General features: G+C 44.8%; 1 long non-coding RNA gene across 7 annotated transcripts in view; it reads right to left on the reverse strand.

Annotated features, from left to right (window-relative positions):
• LOC117872657 overlaps nucleotides 1–16,784 on the reverse strand; it is an 83,651-nt gene that overhangs the window by 53,670 nt on the left and 13,197 nt on the right. For 2 of the 7 annotated variants that reach the window (XR_004644550.1, XR_004644545.1), the window contains exon 1: nucleotides 14,458–15,011. The exons of the other annotated variants lie outside the window; for them this stretch is intronic. This is a non-coding gene — a long non-coding RNA (uncharacterized LOC117872657). Of the gene's footprint in view, nucleotides 1–14,457; nucleotides 15,012–16,784 lie in introns of those variants that run through there. 7 annotated transcript variants of the gene reach the window in all.

The following is a 16,784-nucleotide window of genomic DNA, read 5'->3' on the forward strand; positions in this document are numbered from 1 at the left end:
AATGACGATCTACTCCCAGTCTTTATTTAGCCTAATTTAATGGTGTAGCACCTTAGAGACTAACGAATTTATTTGAGCATAAGCTTTCGCGGGCTAAAACTCCAAGGTTACAGCTTTTCTCTGACCTTGGATGGGTAGATGCTGCCACCCCCCAAGTGGAAAAACAAAACAAACCACCCCCCCACAAACAATAAACACCCCTTTGAGAACCCAGGAAGGCACGCTTGGGAATTCCTTCCTGTGGGGTGCCCACAAGCCCGCTCTGGGGAAGGGCTGAGAAAGAAAATAAAGGAAATCAGCAGTTGCCACCAGCTAATTAAACAACATATGCAAAAAACCTCTTAGGACACAAAAATCCAATCCTGTTCTTAAAAAAAGGTAAATATTAAAAACAAAAAGAAAAAAATACATCTAAAAACTCAGACTATTGCTAGATTTAAAAAGAACCACTTATAAGGATTAAGCATCAAAATAACTTTCTTGAGGTCCAGCTTAAAGGTTACAAGCAAAACAAGCTCCTGGAATTTGTTGTAGGAGCACCAGTGATCTGTATGCTATGTATAACCTGTATGCTCAAGAGGTCTGTTACACTTCCCCCCCCCCCCACCACCCATGTCTCCTCTCCCTCTTTGAATACCTATGAAGTGGCTTTCCCTCTCCCTCCTGGAATGCTTGTGGGATGAATGGGCTGGTTGAACAGCTGGAAGATCAGAAGAGCTCCCAGGTAGACAAGGTGTCTGGGACTCTAATTAGGCAGCGCTCACACACCCAATGCATGGACACTGCCCGAGGTGGAGTGTGACCAACCAGATGCGGCCAAGTCATCTCTGGTCGCAGGCCATGAGGAGCAGGTCCTTAAAAGGGAAACGGGCCATGTGCTCAGCAGTGCACTCACAAGCTTGTACCTCCCATGAAGGCCCTTCGCCCGGACCGCCTGGCCAGTGGTTTGCCACATTGCATTCCATCGTACCTTGGGAAGACTTACCTTCCACATCGCAGTGATGGACAGTGTGATGGACACTTACCTTCAAGGATCCTAACATCTCCAGTGCCGTGCCTGTCCTGGGAGCGTGAGTATGAGAGCGTGAGTGTGACCCCCCCCCCTTTCTTTTGAGCTTAGCTATCAGTATAATAAATGTGCTGCTTTCTGCCAAACTCTGGTGGATCATTAGTTCTCGCTAAGCTTACTAGCTGGTCCAATTTCGGGTAACAAGGTTAGCACAGAGGAGTTCACGAGCCATAAAGAAATAAAAGAAATAAACCTCACCGCATCTTCCTAGACATTTCCTGATCTACTTACATATCTGGGGTTTCAAATGAGTAGTTTCCAGGTATGATCTGATGTTTTTTCATACCTGGCTCAAAGCTTTTTACAGCATAGATCCAGCCCTGTCTTTCCTCTCCAGGAGAACACCACAGACTGACAAAGGGGAAGTTTTTCCCCCACTTTTAAAAAGTTCTAGCCCTTGCTTTAGCTCTTTTGGCCATGTGCCCACTCTCTTCCTTTTACCTATGGACTTTTTAAACCCTTTACAGGTAAAGCAAGTAGAGAACAGCTACTAAAAGGGATTTTGTAGCTAACTGGATGGCTGGCTGTTCATAAAAGGGAGCTACCCCCCCCCTTTTCATTTATCACAGGGTCTAACCAGCTCGAACTTAAACTTTCTCATGTGTCAAATAAAGCAACATGTATTTATCCAAGCTATAAATCAATTGGTCAGATGGAGTGAACAAAATAGGTACAACACAAATACAATAATCTTAGCACAGAGTTTGTTTTGAGAATATCAGCCTGATTTACTAAAAAAATCATCTCACATCCACCAGGCAATTTAACAATTATATAAATACTAAAATAATGCTCCTAAACACTAGCGTTACAGCAGGGTTTTCAGCCACTGCTGTAGTGTTTTTAAGAGAGATGCCCCTTGGATGACTATCACCAAACACTTTTGAATGACTGAAGATTCTATACTGTACATAAGAAATGCCATACAGTTTCAAACGAAAGGTCCATTGAAATCTAGTGTCCTGGCTCAAACAGTGACCAATACCAGATGCTTCAGAACAAGGTGCAAGAAATCCCATAGAGGACAATTTGGAATCACCTGCCGATAAAGAAAGTTGCTTCTGTACCCCTGGACCATTAGTTGTTAGTTATGACCCAAAGCATGAAGGCTTATATCCCTTATAAGTTTGTTATCCCATCCACTGTAACTAGGGATGTTCTTATTATTCATGTCTTAGTGCTTTTTGGAATCCTGCTAAATGCTTGGCCTCAATAATATATTGGGGCAGTGAATTGCACAGCTTAGATATAGGTTATTGTTATGGGGTGTCATTTACTGAGCTCATGGGCAGAGATATTTCTGCAGAACCCTCCCTTTGCTCCCCCTCTTCAGGGCCCCTTAGGAACTCCCCACAGTGTTTGTCAGGATCATCACCAACCATTGCCTGGGGCTGGGTTAGCAGCTGAAAGCGGTGCAGAATAGTCCTCGATGTCACAAACACAAAACCCCATCATAGCTACACAATAGTTCATACTCATCTGCCACTCTTCTACCACACACACTGCTCATTCTGCCCCAGACTCTGCTTCGCAAAGCCACCAATTCTGTCCTTCCCAGCAGAAGCTCAGCACTCTGGCTTCCTTCTCCCTGTCAACAAGCTCCCTGTTCTGAGGGTGAAGGCAGCATCTATACTGCTGTCCTTGGGGAGAGCTTCCCCCCGCCCCCCAATTGGTTTCCCCCAATCCCTGCCCCATCCTACCCTACAGGGCTCCTGGTCCCAGGCCTTCAAAGAGACAGTATCCTGGTTATCATAGCCAACTACCAATTCCCCAGGACTGCTTCCTCTCTTCCTCCATGGCCATTTCTGTGGCCTTTCTTTATTCCAACTTCCTTGGAACAGGGTCGTCTGTCCCCCTTTGGTCTTAAAGAGCCAGTATACCCCATTACAGTTATTTGTAAAGTATTTTCTTTGATTAGTTTTATGTATTTTGTCTTTTTAATTTAATTGGGTGTCTCCTTGTTCTTATATTATGAAAAAGAATAAACAGGCACTCCCAATCTACCTTTTCTAAACTCATTATTTTATCTCTCTGTCATGTCACCACTTATTTTTCTTCTCTCTGAAGAATGGCCTTATATTTGTTTTCTTCTCTCCCTATATATACACATATACATACACACACACACACACACACACACTCTCTCTCTCTCTCATTTGAACATTAGTACCAGAGGTACTTTATTCACTAGTCTTTATCTGTCATTTGTTATGTTACGAAAATGCCTCATCCAAGCAAGGGAAATCATTAGGGTGAATGCATGGTTTTGATAAACAACAACAAAAGTTACAAAACAACAACAAAAGGTCCCAGTTAAGAGGAGAATATATATGCAGCCAGTTCATGGCTCTCTGCCCCAGCACTGTCTGCCAGAGCTGTCATGATGGGAAAATATAGTGTTCCACCATGGATTATCCTTGACAGTACTTAACAAAAATAGTATTTGTCTTCGGATTCCTCTCCTTCCCACATGCTCTACCAGGAGCTCAGTTTCCATCCCAGCTGCTGTGTCCTCCTTTTCCACTTCTCCTAGCCCAACTCAGCCACAGAACGCCTCCTCCCCGCCCTCAAGACCTGACTGCAGTGATGGCTGATGCCCAAAATGACTGCACACAAGCTGCCTCCTTCCGCCCCACTCTCCTACCCTCCTCTTCAGGTTGATCAGATTTTCAAATTGGAAAAATGAGAACACTCTCAGGGTATGGGTGTCACTGATGGGGAATTATTTGGGTGGGAGATAGATGGGAGACTTGTGGGGTCAGAAGAAGAAAGCGGCATCCTCTTCCCCTTCCAGAAGGGAATATGGGAACACTTTACAGTAAAGGGCAGGGAGAAGAAAAGGGTATTTATCCCAGTGACCCCTTTACTGTCCTCTGCTAGGCCCAAGCTTTTCCCCTCCAGTCTAGCTCTTCTTATCCTCTCATAGTCCTCTAGGGACTCTTCCCTCCCCTACCCCCACCCACTCCATTCCATTCTCAAGTCCAACTAACTCCATTTCCCCCGGCCCTCAACTCTGCCAATCCAAACCATCCTCTCCAATATCAGAGCCTCACCAAGCTTCCTTAGCTCTTCTCATACAAACACCCACGTGCACAGAAACCTCCGCCCCACACACCTATCCCCTAAGCTTTTCCTACTTGATGTATGTAGAACTCAGAACCACCCTTCAGCTCTGTCCCTTCTCCCACTGGACACCCCAGGCTCACACCCTGCCCCTATACACACAACCCTCCAGCATCAGAAAACCCACCCTTAGCCTCAGTACTCTTCCCTTTCCTGGTTAACATTCACCATCACGAAGCTAAGCAGCTGCCCCACCCATGTCACAACATTACCCTTCCTGTTGCTGTGCTTGAAGAAGTAGGAGCAGGGAAGGACTATGGTTACGGAGAGTCCTGTACTGTGAATTATGCCACAGAAGCCTGTACTCCCTGCTCTGTGTCTCTTTCCTCTGCTGCTTGCAGTCTATATGCATCAGTTCCAGTCCACCAGGAGTATCCTAGTGGTAGTTAGGTGTACTGCTACCTCTCTGAATTGAGCAATTCCAGTCCAACCAAAGAGTCCTCTACAATATATCAGCTATGCTTAATATTAAGGTACAGCAAACATTCTTTAGCCTATAAAGCTGCAACAGTTTAGGCACTTGCTACTAAATGGGCCAAATTTTGTCCTGATTTACAACCTGTGCAGTGCTATCGAAGTCAAGGGGAGTCAGTGTTGGCAGGTTGATAATCAGCACCATTGGAAAAGAAAAATCACACCATTTTTAGATAAGTGTGGATTTAGGTGCCTCACCTTAGGCACTCAGGTTTGAAAAAGCTTGGCCTAAAGTGACTTGCCCAAAGTCAGAGTCATGTCAATGGAACAGGAGTTCCTGGCTCCCAGTTCTGTGATCATACCACCTCTTCATTGGAAACTATTGGTATTATAGACAGAGTCGAGTGGGTGGAAGCATCCCCATCCTTCATTATTCCTGACTGCATTTGAGTACTATTAGATTTGCACTTTCAGGAGCACTATGATTCACTGAATAATTTAAAAACCTCTGTATTTGTGATGTGGGTATGCAGCCACTTGAACGTAAAACACTATACTCCCTTAAACAGAAAACATCCAGGGATACTGGCTTAAAGTTGTGTCTGGGATACTAAGTAGTCTGAGGTGTTTGTTGTCTCATGATGCTATTCCGAGTCTCAATATTTGGTGTCTCTCTTAAAGCCCTAGCTCCAGGAGTCAAGTGAGGATGTTTGAATCTCAGTTTTCATTTCAGGAAAAGTAAATTTCTATCCCTCATGGCAATGGAGAAAAATCTGAAAATGTGAACTGAGTGCACCTTAAAGACTTAAGCTAGAAGGCAAAAAAACAACAAAAACATTTTTTTAAAACAGTCATCATTTTTAAGCCAAACTCAATTTTTAAATACCTTGGTCGGGCAATGTTGGGTATACCTTGACCTCTCACTTAGGGTATGTCTACATTGGATTAAAACAGCCATGGCTGGCTCATGTCAGCTGACTCTAGCTTGTGGGGCTTGGGTTGCAGGGCTATAGAATTGCAGTGTAGACATTCAGGCCCAGGCTAGAGACTGGGCTTTGAGACACTACAAAGGGGGAGGGTCCCAGAATCCAGATGAAGCCTGAACATCTACACTGCAATTTTATAGCCCTGGAACCTAGGCCCAAGTCAGCTGAAATGGGCCAGCCACAGGTGTTTCATTGCAGTGTAAACATAGCCTGTGGGTACATGTACACTGTAAATTAAAGTGTGATTGTAGTGCAGGTTGGCATACTAGCTCTAGCTTTATTCTAGCCAGCACAGGTAACAATAGCAGTGAGGACATGATGGCATAGGCCTTTGTGCAGGCTAGCCATTTGAGTACATACCCTCGGTCCCTGGCATGCTTGAATTGGGGAGCTAGCTCATGCAGAAGCCTGTGCCACCACCTCTGCACTGCTATTTTTACCCACGCTAGCTAGAGGTCTACCACTGCTAAAATCACATCTTAATTTGCAGTGTCTCAAAACACTCCCCTGACCCACCTGAACCAAGCAAGAAAAACATAGTGTGGAGTTTGAGCTTCTCCTAGCAAACTTGAATGAAAACTGGAGACCTGTTCTGGAGAGGACTTTGTGGTACTGGGTACTTATCTTTTTCTTTAAAAAAGAATAGCAGGAAACCAGGGAGGAGGGGAGTTGGGAAAGTTCTAGGCAGAAGCTTTAAAGAAGAAAGCTAATAAAGAAGAAAGATGGAACAGCTTTGGCCATAATACTGTATGTTATTAGTCTTATAAAGTTTCTTGTTCAGTGTTAGAAGATAGTGGCTTTCTTTGTGATTGTCACACGAGACTCTTTGGGTAAATTAAGCCTTTCTGGGCAATGTCAAACACATAATGACAAGTAGTACAGGACGGGGTTCAGGCCTGTAGTGTGGTCAGGCCAGGCTCAGGGAGGCTCTGTGTGGTGACAGAGGCCGTGTTTATTCTGGAAGCTAGAGAGGAAGAACTACAGGGTCTGTCTCAGCTGAAGTCTCTAGAAACACATGACAGATGTTAGTCATGATGATTAGTGCACTACAGGAAGGAGTTCGAATAATACCATGATGAGCATGGTATAAGAATTGATATTAGGTACTATAAGGGTTACTGGAGGCCCATCTCTAGTTCTGAGACTATCCAGACAGCCAAAAGAGATGTTTTATAATGAGTGTAAGATCAATCTTTTTCTAGGTAGTAGCAAAAAGTTAACAGCAGCAAGAAAAGGAAAGGCACCATGTCTGTGAAGCAAAGAAGTTCCTCAAAAACTAAGGCATTCAATGTCTTAATATCCCCAACCAACCTTCATATCACTTGGAACAAGGCGGGTAGGAGGGGAAGGGAAGAGAGAGACTTATTTAATTCCCATGAGGAGGTCACAGAGTTTATCATGGCCAAAGGCTTACAGCCTGGTACTAATTCTACAGAAAACAGCAGGTACTGTTTTAGAAAATGATGTATCCTTTCTCCTTCTCTCAGGACTTTGCTTCTGCCTAATCAGATAAGAATGCTATCTAAATCAGTATATTTAAAGGTGACCTACAAAGAAAAAAAAATAGATTAGTGCCCAGTTTTGCTTCTTTAAGGTCTATAAATAAAGTGTGAAAGAGGGTCACTACCTCTCCCTGAACTCTACCCCCTTAAAAAAAGTTTTTTGTACTTGTTTTACCTTAGAAATTCAAGTCTTCTCTATTTTGTTTTTGGTTGAATGACTCTGACTTAGATTTTCAAGAATGCTCAGTGCTGGCCTAACTCTGCTCCCACTGAAATCAATGGCAGCATGAGCGCTTTTGAAAAGTCTCACACTGTATGGACTACTGGGGAACTGGGACACTTAATATCACAGAAACTATCAGGCAAGTGAAACCTGATTAAACAGGGAGAGGAACAGTTTCTTATTCAGACTCGTTTTGTTTATATCTATTTGACTCAAATAGTTGGGAAAACAGCTTCTTAAGTCATCATCCTGCTCTAGGGTGACCAGATGAGAGATGTGAAATATCGGGACACGGGGGGTGGGGTGGGGCGGGGAGAGGGGGTGTGCCAGCGGAGCGCAAAAAAAAAAAAAACCAACCCCAAGAGCCGGCGGCAGAGTAAAAAAACAAAACAAAAGCAAAAAGCAAAAAACAAAAAAACCCACAAGCATAGGAAAAATTGGTGGGAACTGAGCACCCACCAGCAGCTCCACGCCCTGCACCAGCTCGCCTTCACTCCACCTCCACCTCCCCTGAGCTGGGTGCTGCATCCTGCTTTTCCCCCCCTCCCTCCAGCGCTTGCACCGCCATACAGATGATTAGCGCAAGCCTGGGAGGAGGGAGGGAGGGGAGAGGAGGAGGAATGTGGTGTGCTTCAGGAAGAGGCGGGAATGTGGGGAGGGATCCAATGGGGTGGGGAGGCGGCAGAGTCGGGGCGGAGGACACGAGCGCCCTCCGCCTGTGTGCCGGAGGGCAAAATATCGGGACAATTCGCGTCCCAACCGAACATCGGTCAGGACGCAGGACAAACAAGTAAATATCAGGACATCTGGTCACCCTACCCTGCTCCTTTGATAAAGGATTGAGAAAACTTCCACTCCACATCTCTGAATTATCCCAGAAATCCTCCACTAAAAGCAGTAATAATAAAACATTCCCAATATTCCTAAACAAAACAAACTCCTCCCCACCACACAGTTTTTTTAAAAAATAAAACCATCTCTCAAGCCTTTTTCAAACATTTAAAAACAATCAAAAAGGGCACAAAGCTATTTTTTTTTTTTTTTAATTTCAGCTTCGACTCTTGGCTGCACACATCACAGCTTCTGAGACTGGACTAAATGTAATGCAATTTTTTTTTTTTAATCAGATCCAGAAGGCCACCTAGAACCCACTGCTTATTCAGCATGGAGCTGCTCACCAGCAGGATAGGGCAAATGAACAAGAGCATTTCACACCCATGCTCCACACTCTACAGTGGCTTCCTAGCCACTTTCAGGCCCATTTCAGAATCCTGGCACTTGGCTTCATAGTTGAAAAGGGGCTAAGGCAGTGCTACTCAGACCTTAGTGGTCCAGGAGCCAAATTAGTGATCACCATTACCCAAGAGCCACAGTTATATGGATTCATTGTTTCATGTATTAATTATATATTTTACACACACACACACACACACACACACACAGCAAAATGACTGACCAAGTATTTTATCAACTACAATTGGTTAATAACATAATAAAAGCACCCTGATTTGTTAATAATTTTAATTGGTTAATAATTAAATCACAGAGTGTTTTAATATCATGTGCTGTAAAGAGCCACAGAAGACACATTAAAGAGCCATTTGTGGCTTGTGAGCCTCAGTTGGAGTATCACTGGGCTGAGACATAGGGGTCAGTGACACCACCTCTTGCTCACCACCCCCACTCCATCATTTGGTTCTCATGGGGACATTGAGGCTAATGGTTCAAACTTTATGGGGACAGAGTGATCTTAGTGGCAGGTCCTCAGCTGTGGAATTCACTGCAACTGAGGAGAAAGTTCACCCAGAGTCTTTCTACCTCTACAGCCTTATTATTAATTTTCAGTAGCACCCATTATAGGTGAGGCTCTTCCCAAACACTTAAATAGGGCAGTCTCTGCTCTGAGGAGCTCACAGTCTGATGCAGGGCCGGATTAATCTTTTCTGGGCCCTGATACCTGGACCGTGGCTGTGGCCGTGGCCCTGCCCCCGTGCTGAGGCCTTGCTCACAGCTCGCCCCAGGAGAGCAGCGAACAGAGGGAAGGTGGGGGGAGTGAGTAAGTGGGGGCGAGACCTCAGGGGAAAGAGGCTGAGCAGGGGTGGTGCCTTGGGGCAGCGTGCAGGCAGCTTGGGACCACAGCCTGGGCACTGACAGTGGGCCTGGTGCCCTAACACCATTGTAAACCCAGTACTGGTCTAATGCAAACAGGTAGACCAGGGGTCGGCAACCTTTCAGAGGTGGTGTGCCAAGTCTTCATTTATTCACTCTGATTTAAAGTTTTGTGTGCCAGTAATACATTTTAACATTTTTAGAAGGTCTCTTTCTATAAGTCTATAATATATAACTAACTATTGTTGTATGTAAAATAAATAAGGTTTTAAAAATGTTTAAGAAGCGTCATTTAAAATTAAATTAAAATGACTGGTGGCCAGGACCTGGGCAGTGTGAGTGCCACTGAAAATCAGCTCGCGTGCCGCCTTTGGCATGCAGGCCATAGGTTGCCTACCCCTGAGGTAGACCATGATCAAAGGACAGGGAAATCACAATAGCAATTTATGTAGAGTTTATTTACAGATAAAGCACAATGCATGGTGCTCTTTTGACAAGCCTTCTTCTAAGATCAGTGAGACAAATTGTAGATCCCACTACAATTGCTCTGCCATCCAAAGTAACTATACTGGGTGTTTAGTCAGCGAGGAAAAAGCGGGGGATCCATCAGTGCAGGGGGAATCCCTGAGTTGATTAGTGCTCCCATGCTAATCCTGGGGCTGTGTCCAGATGAAAGGAAATGTGATCTGGACATCACTGTTCCCCATTGGTTGTCAGATGTTAAAGTTACCTCATATGGCCATATGCAGTAGGGAGTAATTACTCCAAAGATTAGCCCAGTTCCTAGCTGGCCCCAGGATTGTGAGTGTGAATGTGGCTTAAAGCTACCACTGATCAACCCTCTTTCTGAGCTATGCCAAAAGCAGCTCATTTGAAGCCCAAGACTGGAGCCTGAGTTACCAAAGAGGCCCCAGACGTGCACTAGGGAATATATTATATGGGTCTGATTTCTCTGAAAGGGAAACCCCCACTTGGATGGTTTTAATTTGAGAGTCATCTTGGCTTATATCAAAACCAATGATGGGGGGATTTTTCCAGAAAGGTAAAATTTGGTTGTTGCTTGGAGAGGCTGCCATTAGCTGTGACAGGGGGAAAAAACCCACCCCTGAGTGTCTCATATCCTGTCCATACCCCAAGCAAGTCAACCTCATCCTCCCAGTATGAAATATTCTGTTGGCTTCCCCCTCCAGGATTCACTCAAGCATCAGGAAACATCTCCAGAAAGCCTGGGCCACACAGGCAGCTGGCCACCCTTAGGAGGAAGAAAGCCAGGACAGTCATTTTGCAGGAGGGGCTCGGGAACCAGTGCTGCCCTGGCAGCTGACCTGATTGCTTGCCAAGAACAGCAGGGGAAAGTGGGAAGGAAGCTCCCAAGGAAAACCTAGCTTTTTAGCAGATTGTTGGCTTAAGAAGGGAGGGGCTAGGCAACAGTGCTGGAAAGCAGGGATGAGGTCAGGCTGGGAGGGTAATTGAGATTCAAGGTCTGGCTGACAGGGAGATATTTACCAATGCTTGAGTGACATTTGCAGGCAAGAGGGGGAGCTGTGGAATGTTCTATGCTGGGAAGGGCAGCATGTGAGAGTGGATGCAGTTGCCAGCATTTTTTAAATGTTTCTAACGACAGCTCTCCGTTAGCCTGGGTTCTGGGGACAGCAGGCTCCCAACTGAGGAGGGGCTACATCTGCGTTCTGGAGAATGACAGATTATCTTTGGCTATGACTCTTAATTACACAGGCCTCTAAAGGTTTGGGGTTCAGGTAAGCATCCCAAAGTTAGAGCCTATAGAGCCCTTAGGTGAACCTGTGGAGGTCTCTTATTCTTCAGCCCCTAAACAACCCCTCCTTCCTCAACTGACTCCCATTACCTGCAGCTATATTTGTCTGGGAGGAGGCCTGGTGGGCTGCAGCTCACCACATCTTCAGAACAGGACATACGGCATGTCCCTCTCATCCGGCATGTTCAGGGCAGGATAACAAGTCTGCCCCACCCCCATGGGCATCACAACAGGTCTCTTCTCCCTTTTGACCTCTTCAGGGGGCATATCCCTTGTTTCCTCATATCCATGGGAGGGATGTGTGTGTGAGAGATAACTTTCATGGTCTCTTCACCATGGTTAATTTAGATACCAGACACACCAAAGTTTGTTTATTTAAGTTTTTAGAATAAAACGGTGTGTGTCTATTTCATAAATTAATCACCACATAAACAAAGACCTGTCCATAAATAGAGGAAAAACAATGGGAACATGAAGAGAGAATGCAATATCTTGAATCAATAGAGCTCTGTGCTTAGCATCTCCCTCTATGGAAATCTTTTTTGTTAGCCTGTGCGTTCACTTTAGTCAAGCCCATGGACTCCAAGCTCTTGTTATTAAAGATTGCATTGTTTCTTTGTTACTTGCAGCAGTAACAATATATCGGAGGTGAAGGGGAGGAAGGGAAACCCTATTTCCATCATGAATAATTTTCTGGAGTCTCTGTGGTGTGTGGCCCTGAGGATTGCTGTAATCCGGCTACTGCTTGTGGTCTTAGAGGAGAAATTAAAATCTGAAAGGCCCTCAGATCGCCTCCAAGCAGTGGCTCTATGGCTGCTTCACAGTCACTGGGCCCCACTCTTCATCTTACCACCACATGTGGTATTGGAGCTGATCGAGTGATGCTTGGGATGAGGCACATTGTGGGGAGGGGACCCTTCAGCTGAATGACAGGAGGGGAGATGGTGAAGGGGTAGAGTGACCTGCAGAGACACTGGAGCCAGAGGATAGTTCCAAACTAAGCTGTTATTGAGGGACAATGAGCCTAATGGAGGTGGAGACATCTTCCCAGGGCAACTGGCAAGCAAAGGGCAGGGAGGGGAGGCACAGCCTACTGAGTTTCTCCCAAAGTGCTTTTGTCCCCTCCCGCCATCTCCAGTCTCTTCTTAGTCTCATAGAAGCTCTGTGTGGCTGTCTGTAGCCCTAATCTCCACAGAAGAGCTGGACAGAATCTAACGTGGGCAAATCTGGGAGATATGGAGCCAGTAGGTTGATTTCTATGAGCCCTCTGCTAACTTCAGCAATTCTGCAGGTTCTGACCATGCAGCTCAGCATTCTCTGTGCTCACGTTGGCATCAGACTAACCATCCTCAGAACTGGTGAGGCCATTGCAGCAGCACTATGGAGTAAGGCAGAAATACATCCATTAATCCTATTTAAGGGAGATAGAGGATTTGGTCTGGTGTGCTGGCACATTTTTTTCTAGCACTGCCTTATGCCTGAATCACGTAGGCTTATTTGTGGATTTATAGGCAAACTGGCCAAAATGATAATACCAAGATGACACTAGGGTGTATTGCATTTTGCATGCCAAATTTGTGAACATTCCTTTCAGAAACCACTCTCTGATTAAGGGCTACAGTAAGACTAATAGAAGATGCACTGGTGTGCTGAGCGCCAGTGCACAGTTACTGTCTGCTGTTTGTTTTGTATTGCAATCCACAATGTAGTTTCTCCCTTCAATCAAGAGGAGCACCCCAAATTCCAACATGGGTTAGGGTAATGGCCGGTAAACAGGAATGTGATCTGAGTATAGGATTGGGACCTAAAAAGTCCCAAAGGAATTCCTGACATGGATTCCCTCTGAGCTTGTGGTTAAGAAGCTGTTCTGGGACTCAGGAGTTCTGGGTTAAATTCTTGACACTGTCACAAACTTAATGTGTGATGTGGGGCAAGTTACTTAATTTCTGTGTGCCTCAGTTCCTGATCTTCTGCTTATACACTGTACCCATTTCTCTTACCCTTACCCTTCCATATATTTGGAATGTAAACTTTTTGAGGCAGAGACTGTCTATACTACTGAATTTTGGACAGCACTTAGCACAATGATGCCCTAATGCTGCTTGAGGCTTCTAGATGCTACTGTAATACACACAAACAACATTTGGGCAACTGAACCTCGCTGCCTTAGATAATAGTAATTACCTAATCATCAGGTTGTGAGGGTTAATTAGTAACGTTTGAAAAGTGCTAAGTAATATTGCACGAAAATCTTGGAAACCATTACCTTAGGTATACATGTTTGGACCCGATGCTTCCTTTGTCTAGTTCAATGATAGACTCTGACTATAACTGGGCCTCAACCTGCTCCAGTTATAGTCAGAGTCTATCATTGAACTAGACAAAGGAAGCATCGGGTCCAAACATGTATACCTAAGGTAATGGTTTCCAAGATTTTCGTGCAATATTACTTAGCACTTTTCAAACGTTACTAATTAACCCTCACAACCTGATGATTAGGTAATTACTATTATCTAAGGCAGCGAGGTTCAGTTGCCCAAATGTTGTTTGTGTGTATTACAGTAGCATCTAGAAGCCTCAAGCAGCATTAGGGCATCATTGTGCTAAGTGCTGTCCAAAATTCAGTAGTATAGACAGTCTCTGCCTCAAAAAGTTTACATTCCAAATATATGGAAGGGTAAGGGTAAGAGAAATGGGTACAGTGTATAAGCAGAAGATCAGGAACTGAGGCACACAGAAATTAAGTAACTTGCCCCACATCACACATTAAGTTTGTGACAGTGTCAAGAATTTAACCCAGAACTCCTGAGTCCCAGAACAGCTTCTTAACCACAAGCTCAGAGGGAATCCATGTCAGGAATTCCTTTGGGACTTTTTAGGTCCCAATCCTATACTCAGATCACATTCCTGTTTACCGGCCATTACCCTAACCCATGTTGGAATTTGGGGTGCTCCTCTTGATTGAAGGGAGAAACTACATTGTGGATTGCAATACAAAACAAACAGCAGACAGTAACTGTGCACTGGCGCTCAGCACACCAGTGCATCTTCTATTAGTCTTACTGTAGCCCTCTTGGAAACCAGTTATACACCAGGACCTCCTTCTGCTAGGCACTGTACAAACACAGAACAAAAAGACAGTACCTGGCCCAAAGAGCTTACAAATTAAGTATAAGATAAGAGACAAGACCTACTGACAGGGGAGTACAAGGAAATAATGGGATAATATTGGTCAGTATGACATGCGGTCCACTCACCACAAGTGGAACCTCCTTCTGGTCAGTCTGGGGAATCAGCTTTCACCAGGTAAAAGGCCTTCTTCTGCTTCTCACTGCAGGTGCCATTGCCATTCTCTCTCTCTGCAACTCCATCTTTGTGACTTGGCCCTGCGGCCAGGTCACTGCATGGATTTGCCCCTTTGGGGGTATCAAAGTCTTTCCTCTCTATGTCTTAAGCAGTCTTCCCATTCACTGCCCCACAGTGCCACTCCCTTAGTAGTTGTCAGGGAAAGCCAGGACTCCAGGGTCAAGGACCCTATAGTCAGCAGCCAAAGTCTGTTCCCTTCTGGACCTTACAGTCTTTCCCTGAGCCCTTTCCTTACCATCTGGCTTTCCCCACCTCCCTGGGTTTGCTAGCTTCACAACACCCTCCTCCCAGGGAGTAACTATAGGCTACTTGCCTCTGTAGCCTCAAACACACCTCCCTTCTCCCGCGGAATAACTACAGACTACCTCTGCAGAACACAGTTGCTCTCAACTACTGGGCTTTACACAGGTCCCTTGTGTTCTGTCCAGCTGAGGCTCATTTAATCAGTCCCTGTGCCTTGGTTCCTCTTCCAGGTGATGTCTGGGGAGTTAATTGGCACAGTTAGCCACCTTAACCCTTTCAGGGTTTGTCTGAGGTGGATGCTCCATCACACAACATGACAGTCAGTATTCTCTGCACACTAGCAGCCTCACCACTGCCAAATTGAACATAGAAAGGTGAGCCTAGAGTGCCAGTCACATACAGGGAAGTACCAGCACAGGTACACATCCCTGTGGTTTGGAACTACTGCTTTAGCAGGTCCCTGAAAAACTTGGGAAAGTCTTTAATCCCTGTGACTGACCTGTCTCCCCTTTGACATGAATCAGTTACATTTGTTCAGCTGATATGAACCTCTTAAATGCTTTTTCCCTTGCCACATTGCCCACCCATTACCTTATAAAAATGAGATGAAATACCATGCGGGAACATAATGATTAAAATATGAGACTGCACTTTTTATCTTGAAATGAAATATGGAGGCAAAGCAGACAGAAGTACAGCCTTTTGTGTTTGGTTGGGTGCATGTATTATTTATGATGTGGAATGAGTGAATGATTGCCTTGAATTTTGATATGTGAGAGAAATGAAATGTTATTAGTACTTTTAATGCACTGCTACAGGAAAAAGGGTTCCTTTAAGCCTCTGAGCTGAGAAGAGCAGGATTATGGCACATTTCACATGTATAAATTATAACTGAATATGTAGAGCTTATTTAGCAACACTGAGCTATCTTCACCTATGTGTAAACTCCATTACATTTAGTAGGTTACACCAGGGATGAATCTGCCCTGTATTTGTCAATTAAAACGGCATACAATGGCAACCTGGTTCTTGGCAGAGTATTGACCTTCACCCCAGTAACTTAGTTTCAAAGGCCACAGAGCTTTGCGGCTGAATAATAGACTTGTGTCTGTAGAAGACTCGAGTCATAAAAATCAGGCTTCTGTTCTGACATTGTGATTTCCCCACAATAGCCATCAGGAGAGAAGATGAATTAATCCCTCTTCTGAGTGCCAAAATGACCTTTGAATTATTAAAGTTAAAGAGACGAAGCTATACATTCTTATACAACTGGAAGAGACTGGGTCAGGAGTTTGGATGCTGTTATCAATAGTACTATATTCTTCAGGAGACGATTCATCATCAAAGAATAGCAAAAGATGATCGTGTCAGGAGCATGTGTTTAAAAGCCATTTGGACCCTATTTTCAAAGCTTGTTACCCCTTTTAACTCAAAAACCAAGAGCCTGATTCCATTTTCAGTGTAAGGGTACATCTACACTACAGCGGGGAGTCGATTTAAGATACGCAAATTCAGCTACGTGAATAGCGTAGCTGAATTCGACGTATTACAGCCGACTTACCCCGTTGTGAGGACGGCGGCAAAATCGACTTCTGCCGCTTTTTGTCGGCGGCGCTTACTACCACCTCCGCTGGTGGAGTTAGAGCGCCGATTCGGGGATCGATTGTCGCGTCCCGACGGGACGCGATAAATCGATCCCCGAGAGGTCGATTTCTACCCGCCGATTCAGGCGGGTAGTATAGACCAGGCCTAACTAAAGGTCACCAGACAATATCCTTCCTTTTCTTACCACATATGAATCCTAACAGCAGTTGTGCGACTATTTTCCAACCACTGCTATGCACAAGACTCCCATTTTCCTGCTGCATCTATCCATTTAGTGAATTCTGTCTATTCTCCTCATTAACTTTATATACAGTACATATAAAAAGAGACCAAACACCCATAAAAATACTCACACACACACATACATTCC

This window comes from Trachemys scripta, chromosome 2 (assembly GCF_013100865.1).
Source record: "Trachemys scripta elegans isolate TJP31775 chromosome 2, CAS_Tse_1.0, whole genome shotgun sequence".
Lineage (NCBI taxonomy): Eukaryota > Metazoa > Chordata > Testudines > Emydidae > Trachemys > Trachemys scripta.